Below are 17969 nucleotides of genomic sequence, written 5' to 3'. Positions count from 1 at the left end.
CACGATCTATATTCGACCAAAAACCCAACTGATTCTATCGTCCCAATCGAGAGATATCGCGATGCGAATTTGGAGAGAAACGCAAATAAATCGCCAGAAGTGCACACTCAGATTCGACGATCTTCGAGTCAAGTTCTTGCAGATTCAACTACTGGGGATTACTCCCCACAACTGGAGGTTCATTCTCACTGAAATTTCGAGTGAAATGGACGAGGAATCATCGGCGAGGAAGATTCTGGCGAAACTCGAGGTCAAATCGCCGGAGTTCATGGAACTATAGATAGAGGAACTAATTCTCCTCCCATAGACATCCATCTTTCAGACATACCCAATAATGTCAATGGAGGAAACACCAGAAAAACCAATCCAAGGCAATCAATGGATACTCTTACTGATGATCCAATGTCACTGAACAGAAGGAAATCCCAGGCCACTCAGCATATTGAAGAGGAAATTGCTGCAATGGAAACACATAATCCTAGCAAACAACAAGACACAAATCAATCTAATGAGGCCCAATCTTCCAATTTTTCCTTTGGTATTGTAGGTAATCCCATAAACTTAACATCACCTCTTTCATTTGATGCATTGTAGGTCACAGCAATATCGGACAAAGAAGTTGAGGAACCTGATAAGGATCAACAAAAAAAGGCTCAAGAACCAGGTCAAGGACATCAGGAGCAAATCACAGAATCACAGAACATACCAAATCAACACAAATTAACAGAAAGGAACAAAGATAATCAGCAACAAGGGAATGCACATTTACAAAATGAAACGAATATACAGAGAAGTGGGCAGAGTGAATTCTCGAAACAAGTTGATAATCAAACTCATGGAGAAAAGGATGGTCAAAAAGATCAAAGTAAGGCCAGTACTCAGCATGAATCGACTGATGTAACTCAGAATAGCAAGGAAAAGGCCAACATGCACTACCAACAAAACATTCCTAGAATCTCCAACAATTACGCCAGATATGATCCCAATCTCCAAAAGAATAAGAATGTTGCTAGTCAGGATAACTATACTTATAATCAAGGTGATGAGGGACAACTAAACAAGCAGCACCATCCTCAAGCTCCCAATAAGAATAAACAGGATAAAATCCCGGAACCTGCCCCTTTTACTATAATTCAATCATTTGCTACTAAGCTTAGATATAATCAATCTAAGGCTGAAACCCCGATTTGAATTGAATAATCCTATTCATACCAATAGACAAGGACTGCCGGTTGTGTTATTAGAAGAAGATGATTATAATATCAAGTTGGCGGAAAGTTGTAAATACACTCTAGTGGGTAAATTTACCAATACCATGCCTAAAATGGAGGTGATTAGGAAAAGTTTCATACTTCAGACTCAGCTATCTGGGGGAGTTAAAATAGCTCATTATAATTCTCGACATGTTTATATTGATTTGGATAATGAGTTTGATTATGTTACGGTTTGGACTAAGCAAAGAATGAGCATTGATGGCCAACTAATGAGAATAAAACCTTGGACCCCTGAATTTACCCCCGAGGAAGAAACACCTATAGCTCCTATATGGGTAGCACATACTGAACTCCAATGGCACTGCTACAACAAAGTCCTCTTGACGACTATGTTGAGTTCTATTGGTAAAGTGCTATACCTTGATTCTCCCACTGCTCAAAAGACTAGAGGCAGCATGGCCAGAGTGAAGATCCAAATCGACCTCACTAGCCACGACCATCCCATGTTTGGGTGGGATTTAAGAACTCAGACCCCAATAAAGGAAGGTGGCAAAAGGTGCAATATGAAGGGATCCCAGACTACTGCATGTACTATAGACATCAAGGGCATATAGATAATGTGTGTACTATCAAAAGAAGAGATGAGGATTTCAAAAAGATGAGAGAAAAGGAAGCTGAAAAACAAAACAAACCTAAGGGTGATCTAGAGAAAGGAGGTACTAAAGTAATACAGACACAAGACAAGGACAAAACAAAGACAAACACTAAGACACAAGATCAACAAGTGATAAGATTCAGCATAGAAGTCAGCAACAGACAGCTGCTACTATAGTACAGACACACCAAGAGCTGGAACAAGTAGACCAAGCAGAGCAATGGCAGATTCGGAAGAGGAACAACACAAAATCAGGATTAGGTTCATCCCAAGACTACATGGAGACCTATCTCACCTCCACCAAAAAATACCAAGGATACTATGCAAAAGGCATCAACAGTACCAGGTATAACTCCTACTATCTGTATTCATAATAACTACATTAATTTAGAAATGTAGGAGCAGCAAAGCATAGGCAATAGTGCAGAATGCAACAAGAACAAAATTACAGACCATGAGATGCAAGCAACACAAGGGTCAGATAAAGACTCACCCTCTTTCAACCACAACAACAAAGCAGGTATGCACAAGGAACATAATGCAAACAATAAAAACACAGGTATGGACTCTGTTATCCCTACAACCCAACACCTCACTATAAGTTCTGTGAATACTGTTATGTGTGCTGATGAAGCTGAAGGAGGGATGGATGGCGGATGTAAGGAGAAACCTATTAACTTGCAGGAAGGGGTATCCAAATGGGGGAATTTGACTCATGTCTGCATGAGGTTGATCACACTGACCCTAGGTTGGACTATAGAACCCCTGCTACCACTATTGCAAGACACAACAAGCAGAGTAATTAGAAACAGCCCAGCCCAAATAAAGGAGATGATACTGGTCAACTGTAGGAAGAACCAGGGATACAGAATACAGAGAACTTGGAACCTTTGCAAGATGATGATACTGGTCACGTTCAAGTAGAACAAGGGCCATAGGTTGACAGAGATAATGGTCAGAAATTGCAGAGTTCAAGAGGTAATGATGGTCAGCAAACTCCTGATACCAACCAGAATGATGAAGGGAATTAGACTAGTCTCGAGAATCAGCACCAGCAACACAACAAGAACTCCCCAGGTAAAGTATCCAATAATAAATCTAGAGGTAAATTGAGCAAGAAAAAAAGAGAATCTATCAAGAGAAAACAATAGAAGAAGGTTGAAAATCAAAGAAACAATAGACAGAAATCAGATTATGATGTGGTAAATTCAGAGGATGAATTTGATGAAGACACTCAATCTCTCAAGGAAACTGATGATGATGAGGAAGGGGATGAAACCAGTGCTCATTTGATCAAGGCTTTTGGGTCTACTTTTCGAAGTGAATTCAAAGCAAAGATTCAAGAAGTGGCAGATCAACAAGGCCTATCTCCAAGGGGTAGAAAACAAGTCAGGCAGCTCATAAAATCAGCATCTATCAGTACATCTGCTAACTCTAGCAGGCCTAACACTAGGTCCAAGACCAAAGGTTTTTAATGATTAGTACAATATGTTGGATTGCTAGGAGCATCAACACCCAAGGTTCTTTGGAAAGACTCCAAAATTTCAAGAAAATACATTATCTTTCTATAATAGCTATTCTTGAACCTTTTGCAAACAACTCCCAAATCAATCAATACAAACTCTTGTTATCTATGGACAATGTTACCTGTAATCACAATGGCAAAATTTGGTTGTTTTGGAGCAATGAAATTGAAGGTGAAGTATTGGAAATACATGATCAACACATCACGTGTTCTATGAAGCATGTAGAGCACAAAGAAAAGTTTGTGATTTCTTGCATTTATGCCAAATGCAGAGAGCAGCTGAGAAGACCTCTCTGGGACAGATTGTTCCACTTTTCTAACATGGATACCCCTTGGTGTACCATAGGGGATTTTAATGTTATTACATCTACTAAGGAAAAGTATGGAGGTATACCTTACAACATGAACAAAAGTCTAGATTTCATTACCATTATTGAGGCAAGCGGATTAATGGATATTGGGTATAGTGGTCAACATTATACCTGGTGTAATCAAAGGGCAGCAGAGGCCAAAGTGTGGAAAAGGCTGGACAGAGCTATGGTCAATGATAAGTGGCTAGAGCTCATGCCCCAAACTACCATCACTCACCTCCCTTCTATTGGTTCTGATCACTGTCCACTACTCATGGAAATGGAAGCTCGATCTAAACACAGAGTCAAGTATTTTAAATTCCTTCACTGCTGGACAGAAAATGTGAATTTTTTAGATATTGTTAAAGGGTGTTGGCAGAAGAAGATCTCTGGGAATCCTATGTGGCGACTGCATCAAAAGATGAAATTATTAGCTTCCACTTTGAGTACTTGGTCCAAGAAGGAATATGGCAATACTTTTTCTAGTGTTATTAATTTTGAGGAGCAAGTCAAAGCTGCTGAAGAAGATGTCATACATCAAAACACTAAAGAAAATAGATCCAAGCTTCATCTTATTAATGCTCAATATATCAAGTATCTTAAATTGGAAGTTTCCATCCTCAAACAGAAAACTCAACTCCAATGGTTCAAGGAAGGAGATACTAATTCTAAATATTTCCACTCCATAATGAGGGGTAGGAGGAGAAATCTATTCATCCACAAGATCTGTACTGCTGAAGATACTTGGATACAAGGGGAAGAAAACATTGCTAAGGTTGACTGTGACTACTTCCAAAACATGTTCTCAGGTCATGAAGACAGGATCAGGAAAGAAATTCTTAACTGCATCCCTAGAATGGTAACAGAAGAACAAAATCAGACACTCCACCAGATGCCTACTCAGGAAGAATTGACTTAAGTCGTGTTCTCCATGAACCCAAATTCTGTTGCTGGTCCGGATGGTTTTGGAGGAAAATTTTATCAACATTGCTGGGAAATTATCAAAGAAGATGTGTTGAGTGCTGTCCAATACTTCTTCTGTGGATATACTATGCCTAAGTTTATGTCTCATGCTTGTTTGGTATTACTTCATAAAGTTGAGCACCCCAACAAGTTCAATGAATTTAGACCCATCAGTTTGAGTAATTTTTCCAATAAAATTATCTCCAAGTTGTTATGTCTCAGACTAGCCCCTATTTTACCTCAGTTTATTTCTGAAAACCAATCTGGCTTTGTTAAGGGTCGGAGCATATCTGAGAATATTATGCTTGCTCAGGAAATCACTCATGGCAATAAAAAACCCAATGAAGGTGACAATGTGGTAATTAAACTAGATATGACCAAGGCATACGATAGAGTGTCTTGGTCTTACACTTGTTTAGTTCTGAGAAGAATGGGTTTCGGAGAAATGTTTATCGATCTAGCATGGAGAACTATGAGCAACAATTGGTACTCTGTGATTATTAATGGTGTTAGACATGGTTTCTTTCATTCCACCAGAGGGCTCAAACAAGGAGATCCACTATCCCCATCCCTATTTATTTTAGGAGCTGAAATACTCTCTAGGATGCTCAATATGCTTCATCATCATCAGAGATACAAAAACTTTCAGATGGAGATCAGGGGACCTCAAATTAATCACCTAAGTTTTGCAGACGACATCATCATTTTCTCCTCCACTACCAGGGATACCCTCCAGATGATCATGAAGACTCTTTCCACTTATGAATCAGTATATGACCAGCTTATAAACAAGGAAAAAAGTCATTTCATGGGTCTAGAAAATACTCCTCAAGAGAACATTGCAATGATCAGAGAAGTCACTGGCTTCAATCAGAAAGTTAGCCCTATTACTTACCTTGGCTGTCCACTATACATTGGAGGCCAGAGAATTATTTATTACTCTGATTTGGTGGCTAAAATTAGAAGGAAAATTTCCTGATGGCAATCTAGAATGTTAAGCTTTGGGGGCAAAGCCACTATGGTGAAACATGTTCTCCAATCAATCCCCATACATACTATGTCAACTATTTCTCCTCCTAAAACCACCATAAGATATATGAAGCAAGCTATAACTGATTTCTTTTGGGGCTGGGATAAGGAAAAAAGGAAATATCATTGGGCTTCTTGGTATAAATTAAGTCTACCTTATGACGAAGGAGGTATTGGAGTAAGAAAACTTGAAGATATTTGCACCTCTCTTCAAATTAAGCAATGGTGGATTTTCAGAAGTAAACTAACATTATTGTGGCAGTTTCTAAGAGCTAAATATTGTCAAAGGGATCATCCGGTGGCCAAAAAGCAAGATACAGGACAATCCTTGATCTGGAACTTTATGATGAGGAACAAAGGTATTGCCGAGACTCAAATCACATGGAAGATCAATTCGGGTAATAGCTCCTTTTGGTGGGATGATTGGTTGGGCGAAGGACCCCTAGCCTCTTATTGCACTCATGTTACTAGTCTTAACACCACCGAAATTTCTCAATTTCGGCTAGGGGGAACATGGAATGAGACTATGGTGAGGCAATGGGTGCCCCCTCTTTTGGTCCCAAAAATGTTGAGCTTCCCCATTCATTATCAAGAATAGATCCCTGACGAGGCAATCTGGAAACTCACTGTCGATGGTCTATTCTCTTGCTCATCAGCTTGGGAAATTATTAGACATAAAGGCCCCAAGAGCATCATCAACAAAGGCATATGGCATAGACACCTTCCTTTCAAGATTTCATTCTTAGCTTGGAGGGCCTTGAGGAACAAACTTCCCACTAACGAGAAGATTACCAGCTTTGGAAAGGAAGCTGCTCGCTGCTCCTGCTGTTACAGAACTGGTGAAGATAATATAGATCACATTTTTGTATCTGGCCATTTTGCTAACAACATTTGGAGTTTTTTCTCTGCAGCTGCAGGTATACAGCACGATCACAGCCCTATCAACATGCTGCTGCAGCGATGGTGGAGACAGGAACACAAAAGTGAAGTACAACAACTGCTGAACCAGTTACTTCCTGTGATTATTATCTGGAACTTATGGAAAAATAGGTGTGCTGCAAAATATGGTGCTAAACAATCCAGTACAGCTCGAGTCAAATTTCTAATTTTTAAAGACACTACTCACCTTCTCAACACAGCATTTCCTTACATTCAATGGGCCAATAATTGGACTGATTTATACAGAATGGTGGAGAAGTGTAGACAGGAGACCATGGTTAGAATTGTGAAATGGGAGAAACCTTGCCAACCTTTACTTAAACTTAATACGGATGGTAGTGCACTCAGTAATCCGGGACAGATTGGTGAAGGGGGAATTTTGAGAGACCACCTGGGTAGGATCATTTATGCATTTGCTATACCCCTATGAACGAGTACCAACAACCAAGCTGAGCTGCAAGCTACCAGCCATGGTATTTTCTGGTGCATCCAACATGGATATAAGAAAATACATCTGGAAGTCGACTCTGAACTGGTCATTAAATGGCTCTCGAAACAGCTCACGCTTCCCTGGAATCTACAATAGTACATCAGAGAACTACAACATCTTGTCCAACAATTGGAGAAATTTAAATGCACACACACCTACAGAGAGGCAAACAACATGGCTGACCATCTATCCAAATTCAGCCATACTTCAGATATCATCCAACACTTCTACATCAAGGAACAACTTCCTACTTTAGCAAAAGGAAGCTTCATTCTGGAAAAACTCGACATGCCAACCTTTAGGAAAAAGAGACTGAAACGAATCAAGAGGCCTCCCTGATTCTGAATTTACTCCTATGAAATTCATGTATAGGTTTTATTTTCTAGGTTTGCATTCTTGTCTTACTTTTGTAAGGGGAGAGTCTCCCTTATTTATGATTTCTAGATTTTTTGTATCGAGAGGACTCCTCTGTTTTAGGCACTTAGTTTCTAGATTTTCCTTTGTAGAATGGTGATAAGTCGACTATCCTTAGTAGGAAGGTCGACTAATGAACCACCATAAGACTGGTGGTTAGGTTTTATGTCCCCTTCCTTGTATTTTGTTTGTTTTTAATTTATGTTAAGGCCTGGGGGTGTTGCTAAGCCCCTGACCCCCACAAGGGTCGTTCAAAAAAAAAAAAACCCTAAACTGTAAACCACAAACCCTAAATTCTAAACCCTAAACCCTAAACCCTAAACTATAAACCCAAAACCTTAAACTGTAAACCCTAAACCCTAATTCTAAACCCTAAACACTAAATGCTAAATTATAATCCCCAAACTAAACCCTAAATCCTAAACCCTAATTCCTAAACTCTATACCCTAAACGTAACACTAAACCCTAACCCTAAACCCTAAATTCTAACCCTGAACCCTAAACCCTAAACCATAGACCCTAAACCTTAAGCCTAATTTCTAAAACCTAAATTATAAATCCTAAACCGTAAACACAAACCCCTAAACACTAAACCTACAACTGAAAACCCTATACCCTAAAACCGAAACCTTTACCCTAAACCCTAAAACCGAAACCTTATCCCTAAACCCTATATGCTAAACCCTAAACCTTAAATATAATTCCTAAACTCTAAGTCCTAAACCATAAACCCTCAACCCTGAATCCTAAACCCACACCCTAAACCCTAAACCATATATCCTAAACTCTAAACATTTGACTCTAAACCTTAAACCTACACCTAAACCCTAAACATTAAACCCAAAATACTACACCGTAAATCCTAAACCAAAAACCCTAAACTTTAAACTTGTAACCCTAAACCTTAAACCCTAAACCCTAAACCCTAAACCCTAAAACCTTAACCCTAAATCCTAAACCCTTAACCCTAAACCCTAAACATAAGACCATGAATCTTAAATCCTACACCCAAAACACAAAACCCTAAACCCTAAACCCTTAATCCTAACCCTAAACCTAAATAATTAATCCTTAATTATAAACTGAAACCCTAAACCATAAACGCGAAATCCTAAACTCTGAATCCTAAAATCTATAACCCTTAATCCTAAATCTAAAACCCTAGACCTAAAACCTAAACCCTAAACCCCAAACCCTAAACCCTATACTTAGAGCCCTAAACGTTAAACCCTTAACGATATAACCTAAAACCTAAACTTGGAACTCAAAACCCTATACCTTATACCCTTCACTATAAACTCTAAACCCCAAACCCTAAACTATAAATTCTATAACCCAAACTCTAAACCCTAAAGTGCTTAAGAAAAACCATAAACACTGCACCCTAAACCCAAAACCCTACACACTAAACCGTAGAATCTAAACCCTAAACCCTAAACCCTAAACTATATACATTAAACCATAAACTGTAAACCCTAAACCCTAAATTCTAACCCTAAACACTAAATGCTAAACGATAATCCTGAAACAAAACCCTAAATCGTAAACCCTAATTCCTAAACTATAAACTCTAAACCTAACACTAAACCCTAAATTCTAACCCTAAACCCTAAACCCTAACCCTAAATCCTAAAACGTAAATGTTGAATCCAAAACCCAAAACATAAACCTCTAAAAACTAAACCTACAACTCAAAACCCTAAACCCTAAAATTGAAACCTTAACCCTAAACCCTAAAATATAATTCCTAAACTCTAAGACCTAAACCTTAAACCCTCAACCCTGAATCCTAAACCCATACCCTAAACCCTAAGCCATAAATCCTAAACTCTAAATATTTGACCCTAAACCCTAACCTACACCTAAACCCAAAACACTAGACCGTAAATCCTAAACCAAAAACCCTAAACCCTGAACCCTAAACCTATAACCCTAAACTTTTAAACCCTAAACCCTAAACACCTAAACACCTAAACGCTAACCCTAAACCATGAATCCTAAACCCTAAACCAAAACACTAAACCCTAACCCCAAACCCTAAATTCTAACCCTAAACCGTAAACCATGGACCCTAAATCCTACAACCTAAATGTTAAATCCTAAACCCTAAACACAAACGCCTAAACACTAAACCTACAACTCAAAACCCTAAACCCTAAAACCGAAACCTTATGCCTAAACCCTATATACTAAAGCCTAAACCCTAAAATATAATTCCTAAACTCTAAGACCTAAACCCTAAACTCTGAATTCTAAACCCACACGCTAAACCCTAAAATATAATTCATAAACTCTAAGACCTAAACGCTAAACCCTTAACCCTAAATCCTAAACCCACACCCTAAAGACTAAGACCTAAACCCTAAACCCTCAACCCTGAATCCTAAACCCACACCCTAAACCCTAAACAATAAATCGTAAACTCTAAACAATTGACCCTAAACCCTAAACCTACACCTAAACCCTAAACCTTAAACCCAAAACACTAGACCGTAAATCCTTAACCAAAAACCCTAAACCCTAAACCTGTAACCCTAAACCTGTAACCCTAAACCTTAAACCCAAAACCCAAACCTTCAAACCTTAACCCTATACCCTAAACCCTAACCCTAAAGCCTAAAACCTAAATGTTAAATCCTAAACCCTAAACACAAACCCCTAAAAACTAAACCTACAACTATAAACCCTAAACCCTAAAATCGAAAACTTAACCCTAAACCCTATATGTTAAACCCTAAACCCTAAAATATAATTCCTAAACTCTAAGACCGAAACCCTAAACCCTCAACCCTGAATCCTAAACCCACACCCTAAACCCTAAACCATAAATCCTAAACCCTAAACATTTAACCCTAAACCCTAAACCAACACCATAACCCTAAACCATAAACCCAAAACACTAGACCGTAAATCCTAAACCAAAAACCATAAACCCTAAACCCTAAACCATAAACCCTAAACCTCAATGCTAAACCCTAAACCATAAACTCTTACCCAAAACCATGAATCCTAAACCCTAAACCAAAACCCTAAACCCTAACACTAAACCCTAACTCTAAACCATAAATTCTAACCCTCAACCCTAAACCCTAAACCATGGACCCTAAACCCTAAACCATGGACCCTAAACCCTAACCTTAAATCCTAAACCGTAAACACAAACACCTAAACACTAAACCTACAACTCAAAACCCAAAACCATAAAATCGAAACCTTATCCCTAAACCCTATATGCTGAACCCTAAACCATAAAATATAATTCCTAAACTCTAAGACCTAAACCCTAAACCCTCAACCCTGATTCCTCAACCCACACCCTAAACCCTAAACCATAAATCCTAAACTCTAAACATTTGACCTTAAACCCTAAACCTACACCTAAACCCTAAACCTTAAAACCTAAACACTAGACTGTAAATACTTAACCAAAAGCCCTAAACCCTAAACCTATAACCCTAAACATTAAACCATAAACCCTAAACCCTTAACCCTATACCCTAAACCCTAAACCTAATGCCTAAAACCTAAATGTTAAATCCTAAACCTTAAACACAAACCCCTAAAAACTAAACCTACAACTCAAAACCCTATACCCTAAAATCAAAAACATAACCCTAAACCCTATATGCTAAAGCCTAAACCCTAAAATATAATTCCTAAACTCTAAGACCTAAACCTTAAACCCTCAACCATGAATCCTAAACCCACATCCTAAACCCTAAACCATAAACCAACACCTAAACCCTAAACCAACACCTAAACCCCAAACCCTAAACACTTAACTATAAATTCTATACCCCAAACCCTAAACCCTAAACCCTAAAGTGCTTAAGAAAAACCATAAACACTACAACCTAAACCCAAAATCCTACACACTAAACCGTAAAATCTAAACCCTAAACACTAATTTGAAATCCTAAACCCTTAACCCTAAACTATATACATTAAACCCTAAACTGTAAACCCTAAATGATAGCATCCAAGGAAGCTCTACTCCATTGAAGGACAAGGATGACGCTTTAGAAACTCCAAGGAGGCCCATAACAAGATCTCAAACCAAGGAGTTCAATGATAAGCTCAATGGGCTTCAATCGCGGATCCAAAGGTTTCTTATTGGGGAAGAAGAGCTCAAGCCCAAGGGAGAGGAATTGTCCAAATGCTACAATTATTTGGTGGCCCAAATTCAAGCCCAAGATGAGGAATTTTAAGGTCCAATTTCGTGCAAAAAAGGTCAAGAAGAGTCCAAGAATCAGCCACAACAAGAGTTGCTTTCTGCCCAAGTTTTGAGAGAAGACTAGTCAAACTTTCCAAGATTGTCAAGATTCTTTTCCTAGTTGGGATTTACCTTATTTATTTATTTATATATAGGTTATTAATATTTTCCTTAGTCTATTTATGGTCTCCTAAGTACCATTTAATGCTTTCCTAGAAGTACTAAATTTGTTCCTAGTTAGGTTACTTTATTTCCTTTCTAGAGTAGGATTCCTTGTAATTGTTTTTTTAGGGTTTGGCTTCTTGGACGTTTTTCCCTTCTCCTATATATAGGAGTCCTTTTCATTCATTAAAGACAATTTAGATTGATATTAATAATATTTGGGAGAGTTCTTTGAACCTTTGTGACTTGTTCTTTGAGAATTTATCTTTAAACCTTTACTAGTTTCATAGTTTAAGGTATAAAGTAACTTCTTCTTGTGATATCTTTGGTTTATTTTTGGTATTCTTTAGAAGGTGATTAGTTTCTACATACATACTAATTATTGTCTTTAGTTACTCATAAAGCGGTCAAGATCCGAATCTATCGTTTTGATTCGTTTTCTCAAGTAAAGGCGTTAGATTTCTTCCATAAAACTATACGTTGTTACTTGGATCTTTTCAAGGCCTTAGAACATCTAATCTTTGGAAATTCGTGGATCTTTCCTTCGAATTTCCCATATCTTTATTTAGTTTTTTTGTTTCTTTTCTTTGAGCTTCCGCATTCTAATATTTAATTCTCTATTTGTGATCTCCCTTAACCTTGCTGTTATCAAGTGGTATCAGAGCGGTTCTATCAAGATTCCGTTCTTGATAAATCTTGGGATTTCTTCTTAGAGCAACAAAAAAAAAAAAAAAAAAAAAGAGAAAAAAAAAAAAAAAGCGTGAACAGTAGCGTCGTGAAAAAAAAAAAATTATTACAGTTGCGTGAACAAAAAAAAAAAAGTTATAACTTGCTCTCTAAGAAATCGGATTACTTGTCCTCCAAGAAATTTGATTACTTGATACCCAAGAAAGCTTATTACTTGCTATTCAAGAAATCTTATTACTTGCTCTCCAAGTAAACTTATTACTTGCTCTCCAAGTTTTGCATTAATTTGTTTCCAAGCAAGAAGGTAGCAAGAAGAGGGGATTCTAGACCTTTAAGAATAAGAGGAATTTTTTTTTCGTTCTTATAATTCTAAAATAAGTTCCTTTTTATTCGCGTTTTGTTTCAACTAAATCCTACTTGTTCTAGGACTAGTTCTTTACTTTCTTTTGTACCCCAAGATTCCATACTTTATTACTACGAACTTGATACACGTTTTGGTTTAATTATAAATCTACAAAGTATTCTCGTTCAAAGGTGATTTTGAGTGGGAAAAGGCAAGTGTGGGTGAGTTTAAAAGAGGGTAAAAGCCATATTAAAAGTGTGATACTTGATCATTTATTCTTTTTTTTTTTTTTTAGATGTCTAATTCAGGTGGTGATGAGGAAAGGGCTCGTTTAGAAGCCGAGGTCAAAGGAAGGAACGACTTCACCCTTCAAGCTATGCACCAACAATTTGAGAGATGGACCCTTCAATTTCAAGAGATGAGGGATATGATTATCGAGCAGAATGACACCATAGCTGCAATTAGGAGGGAGAATAATGTTGTACCCCCAAATAATGTTAGACCCCAAGTTAGAAGGAATGTACCCCATATCCCTTTTGTAAATCCTGAATATGATAATGATGATTTTGATGTTGAATTTAATCTAGAAAGAAGAGATAGGAGGGGACAAAGAGGTAGAGTAGAAGATGATAATATAAATAGTATAAAGATGAAGATGCCATCTTTCAAGGGGACAAGGGATCCAGACTTGTACCTTGATTGGGAGAGACGAGTTGAAGCCATCTTTGATTGCCATAACTACTCTGAGGGTAAGAAAGTTAAACTTGCTGTTGTTGAGTTTTCTGATTATGCTGCTTCTTGGTGGAAAAAGCTTGCTAGGGACAGATTGCAAGAGGAGTTACCACCTATTGCTACGTGGGCAGAGATGAAGAGGGTAATGAGGAAGCGATTTATTCCATCATACTTCCAAAGAGATCTACAATCTCGCCTTCAACGCTTGAAGCAAGGCTCCATGTCGGTGGATGAGTACTTCAAAAACATGGATATGGCTATGATCCAAGCTAACTGCATGGAGGAAGAAGAGGCTACAATAGCTAGATTTTTAAATGGTTTAAATACAGAAATAGCTAATGTAGTAGAGATACAACAATATGTAACTTTAGATGAGTTAGTTGATTTGTCTGTAAAAGTTGAAAAACAAATTGAGAAAAAGCAGCAAAATAACTCATGGAGAAGTCGACCAAACACTATCTCTAAGAAGCCATGGTCAACTCAAGAGGGGAAAGCTCCTTCCAAACCTCAAGATGATAGAGGTAAAGGTAAGGTTGAGGAGGGAGGTAAAACCTTTAATCCTAAATCTTCTAAACCTTCAAGTTCTATTCAATGTCACAAATGTCATGGAAGGGGGCATATGATGCATGAATGTCCAAGTAGAAGAAACATCCTACTTAGAGAGAATGGAGAATATGAGAGTGAAAAAAGTGAGGGGGAAGAAGAAGAGGGAGAAGGTGTAAGTGAGGAAGATGATTTGGAACTGCCTAATGATGGTATAATTGGGGTGGTTAGGAGAATTATGACTATCAATTTGGGTAGTGTTGATGAAGGGCAGAGAGAGAATTTGTTTCATACTAGGTGTGGGATAAAAGGGAAGACTAATTCTATGATTATTGATGGGGGAAGTTGTGCAAATGTGGTGAGTTCATACTTGGTGGATAAACTAGGAATTGCATGCATGAAGCGCTCTACCCCATATAGGCTCCAATGGTTGAATGATTGTGGAGAAGTAAAAGTAAACAAACAATGCATGATTTCATTCAATGTTGGTAGGTATGAAGATGAGATTCTTTGTGATGTAGTTCCAATGCAAGCATGTCATGTTTTACTTGGCCGACCTTGGCAGTATGATAGGGATACTACTCATCATGGGAGAAAGAATAGGTATAGTCTTCTGCATAATGGTAAGAAGTATACTCTTGCACCATTATCTCCTTCTCAAGTGTTTGAAGATCAAAAACGATTGAGGGAAACAATGGGAAAACAAAAGGGAGAGGTAAAAAGTGAGCTTGAGGGAAAAGAAAAAGGCCAAGAGATAGAAAAAAAGAGAGATGGCCGAGAGAAAGAGAGAGAGGGCAGCGATCTAAGTAAAGAGGTAAAAGAGGGTGTGAGTAAAAAAATAAAATGTTTTGGTGAGAGGAAAGAGGCTAAGGAAAAGAAAAATGAGAGCCTTTATATAAAAGCCAAAGAGTGTTTGAATGCTAGGAGAGAGGGACTGCCCATAATACTACTTACTTACAAAGAAGTATTGATTAATTTTGAACAACTAACTCCTTCTTTGCCAAATAGTGTTTCTTCTCTTTTGCAGAATTTTGAAGATGTTTTTCCTGATGACACTCCAAAGGGATTGCCACCTTTGAGAGGGATTGAGCACCAAATAGACTTTGTGCCTGGGTCTCAACTTCCTAATAGGCCTGCCTATAGGAGCAATCCTGAAGAGACCAAAGAATTACAACGGCAAGTTGAAGAATTGCTTGTAAAGGGATTTGTTCGAGAGAGTATGAGCCCATGCTCTGTTCCAGTCCTATTGGTCCCCAAAAAGGATGGAACATGGAGGATGTGTGTAGATTGTCGAGCCATCAACAAGATAACGGTAAAGTATCGCCATCCTATCCCTCGTCTTGATGACATGTTGGACCAACTGTATGGTTCCAAAATCTTTTCTAAAATTGATCTAAAGAGTGGTTACCATCAGATTCGTATGAATCCTGGAGATGAATGGAAAACTGCTTTTAAGACCAAATATGGACTTTATGAGTGGTTAGTTATGCCCTTTGGCTTGACTAATGCACCAAGCACTTTTATGAGACTAATGAATCATGCTTTTAAAGATTTCCATGGAAAATTTATTGTGGTGTATTTTGATGACATCTTGATCTTTTCTCAAAATCTGGATGAACACCTAGAGCACTTAAAACAAGTTTTTGAAGTTCTTAGAAATCAGCGCTTATTTGCTAATCTCAAAAAGTGTACTTTCTGTGTGGATCGTGTGGTTTTCTTAGATTTTGTGGTCAGTTCTAAGGGAGTTGAAGTAGATGATGAGAAAATCAAGGCAATAAAAGAATGGCCTAAACCTAATAGTGTAACTGAAGTTAGGAGTTTTCATGGACTTGCTAGTTTTTATAGGAGGTTTGTGCGAGACTTTAGCACCATTGCTGCTCCTTTAACTGAAGTTATTAAAAAAGATAAGGTTTTTACATGGGGAAAGGAACAAGATGATGCATTTAACTTGCTGAAGGATAAATTGTGTTCTGCGCCTCTTTTGCAATTGCCTGATTTTTCTAAGTCTTTTGAAGTTGAGTGTGATGCCTCTGGTAAGGGCATAGGTGCAGTTTTGATGCAAGAGTCCAAGCCAATTGCCTACTTTAGTGAAAAGCTAAGTGGAGCAACATTGAACTACTCAACTTATGATAAGGAGCTATATGCCTTGGTGAGGGCGTTAGCTACATGGCAGCACTACTTGTGGCCTCGAGAATTTGTGGTCAAGACTGATCATGAGTCATTAAAATACTTGAAGAGCCAAGGTAAACTTAGTCGTAGGCATGCTAAATGGGTAGAGTTTATTGAAACTTTTCCTTATGTAATTGCTTACAAACAAGGAAAGGAGAATGTGGTTGCTGATGCACTCTCAAGAAGGTATGTTTTGATCTCTACTCTTACTTCAAAGTTATTGGGTTTTGACCAAATCAAGTTCCTCTATGCTAATGATTCTGATTTTGGTGAGATTTTTGCTGAATGTAAGTTAGGTCCTTTTGAGAAATTTAATCTTCAAGATGAATTTCTATTCAAGGAAAATAAATTATGTGTTCCTAACTGCTCGTTGCGTGAACTATTTGTTAGGGAAGCACATTGTGGAGGGCTAATGGGACATTTTGGTGTACCCAAAACACTGGAAATACTTTCTGAACATTTTTATTGGCCTAGCATGAGAAAGGATGTTGAAAAAGTGTGTTCTTATTGTCTTGAATGTAAACAGGCTAAGTCTAGAACATTGCCGCATGGTCTTTATACTCCTTTACCTGTTTCTAATTCCCCTTGGATTGATATTTCTATGGATTTCATATTGGGGCTGCCAAGGACTAAGTATGGTAAGGATAGTATATTTGTGGTAGTAGATAGATTTTCTAAAAATGGCTCGTTTTATCCCATGTAAAAAGACTAATGATGCATCTCATGTGGCTGACTTGTTTGTAAAGGAAGTGGTTAAATTGCATGGAATACCTAGAACTATTGTTAGTGATAGGGATGCCAAGTTCTTAAGTCACTTTTGGAGAATTCTTTGGGGAAAGTTGGGAACTAAATTGCTATTTTCTACATCTTGTCACCCACAAACGGACGGGCAAACGGAAGTGGTTAATAGAACTTTAGGGAACATGTTGAGGGCTATTTTGAAAGGAAAGTTGACTTCTTGGGAAGATTACTTACCTATTGTAGAATTTGCTTATAATAGGACCTTCCATTCTTCTACTGGTAAGACTCCTTTTGAAGTTGTATATGGATTCAACCCCCTTACCCCCCTTGATTTATTGCCTTTGCCTACTAATGATTTTGCTAATCTTGATGGTAAGAAGAAGGCTGATATGATGAAGAAAATTCATGAACAAACAAGGCTTGCAATTGAAAAGAAGAACAAGGAAGTTGCATTGCGAAGGAATAAGGGCAGAAAATATGTTGTTTTTTAAACCTGGTGACTTGGTTTGGGTGCATATGCGAAAGGAAAGATTTCCTTCCAAAAGAAAGACCAAACTAGATCCTAGAGGAAGTGGGCCATACAAAGTCCTTGAAAGGATTGGAGACAATGCTTATAAACTTGATCTTCCTGGTGAGTTCCAAGTTAGTGCTACTTTTAATGTTTCTGATCTTTCCCATTTTGATGCAGATTTGAATTCGAGGACGAATTCTCTTTAAGAAGAGGGGAATGATAGCATCCAAGGAAGCTCTACTCCATTGAAGGACAAGGATGACGCTTTAGAAACTCCAAGGAGGCCCA

The sequence above is a fragment of the Solanum verrucosum genome, unplaced genomic scaffold (genome assembly GCF_900185275.1).
Source record: "Solanum verrucosum unplaced genomic scaffold, falcon-dt-bn FXZP01000133.1, whole genome shotgun sequence".
NCBI classification, from domain to species: domain Eukaryota; kingdom Viridiplantae; phylum Streptophyta; class Magnoliopsida; order Solanales; family Solanaceae; genus Solanum; species Solanum verrucosum.
Note: the sequence above shows the minus strand (reverse complement) of the source record.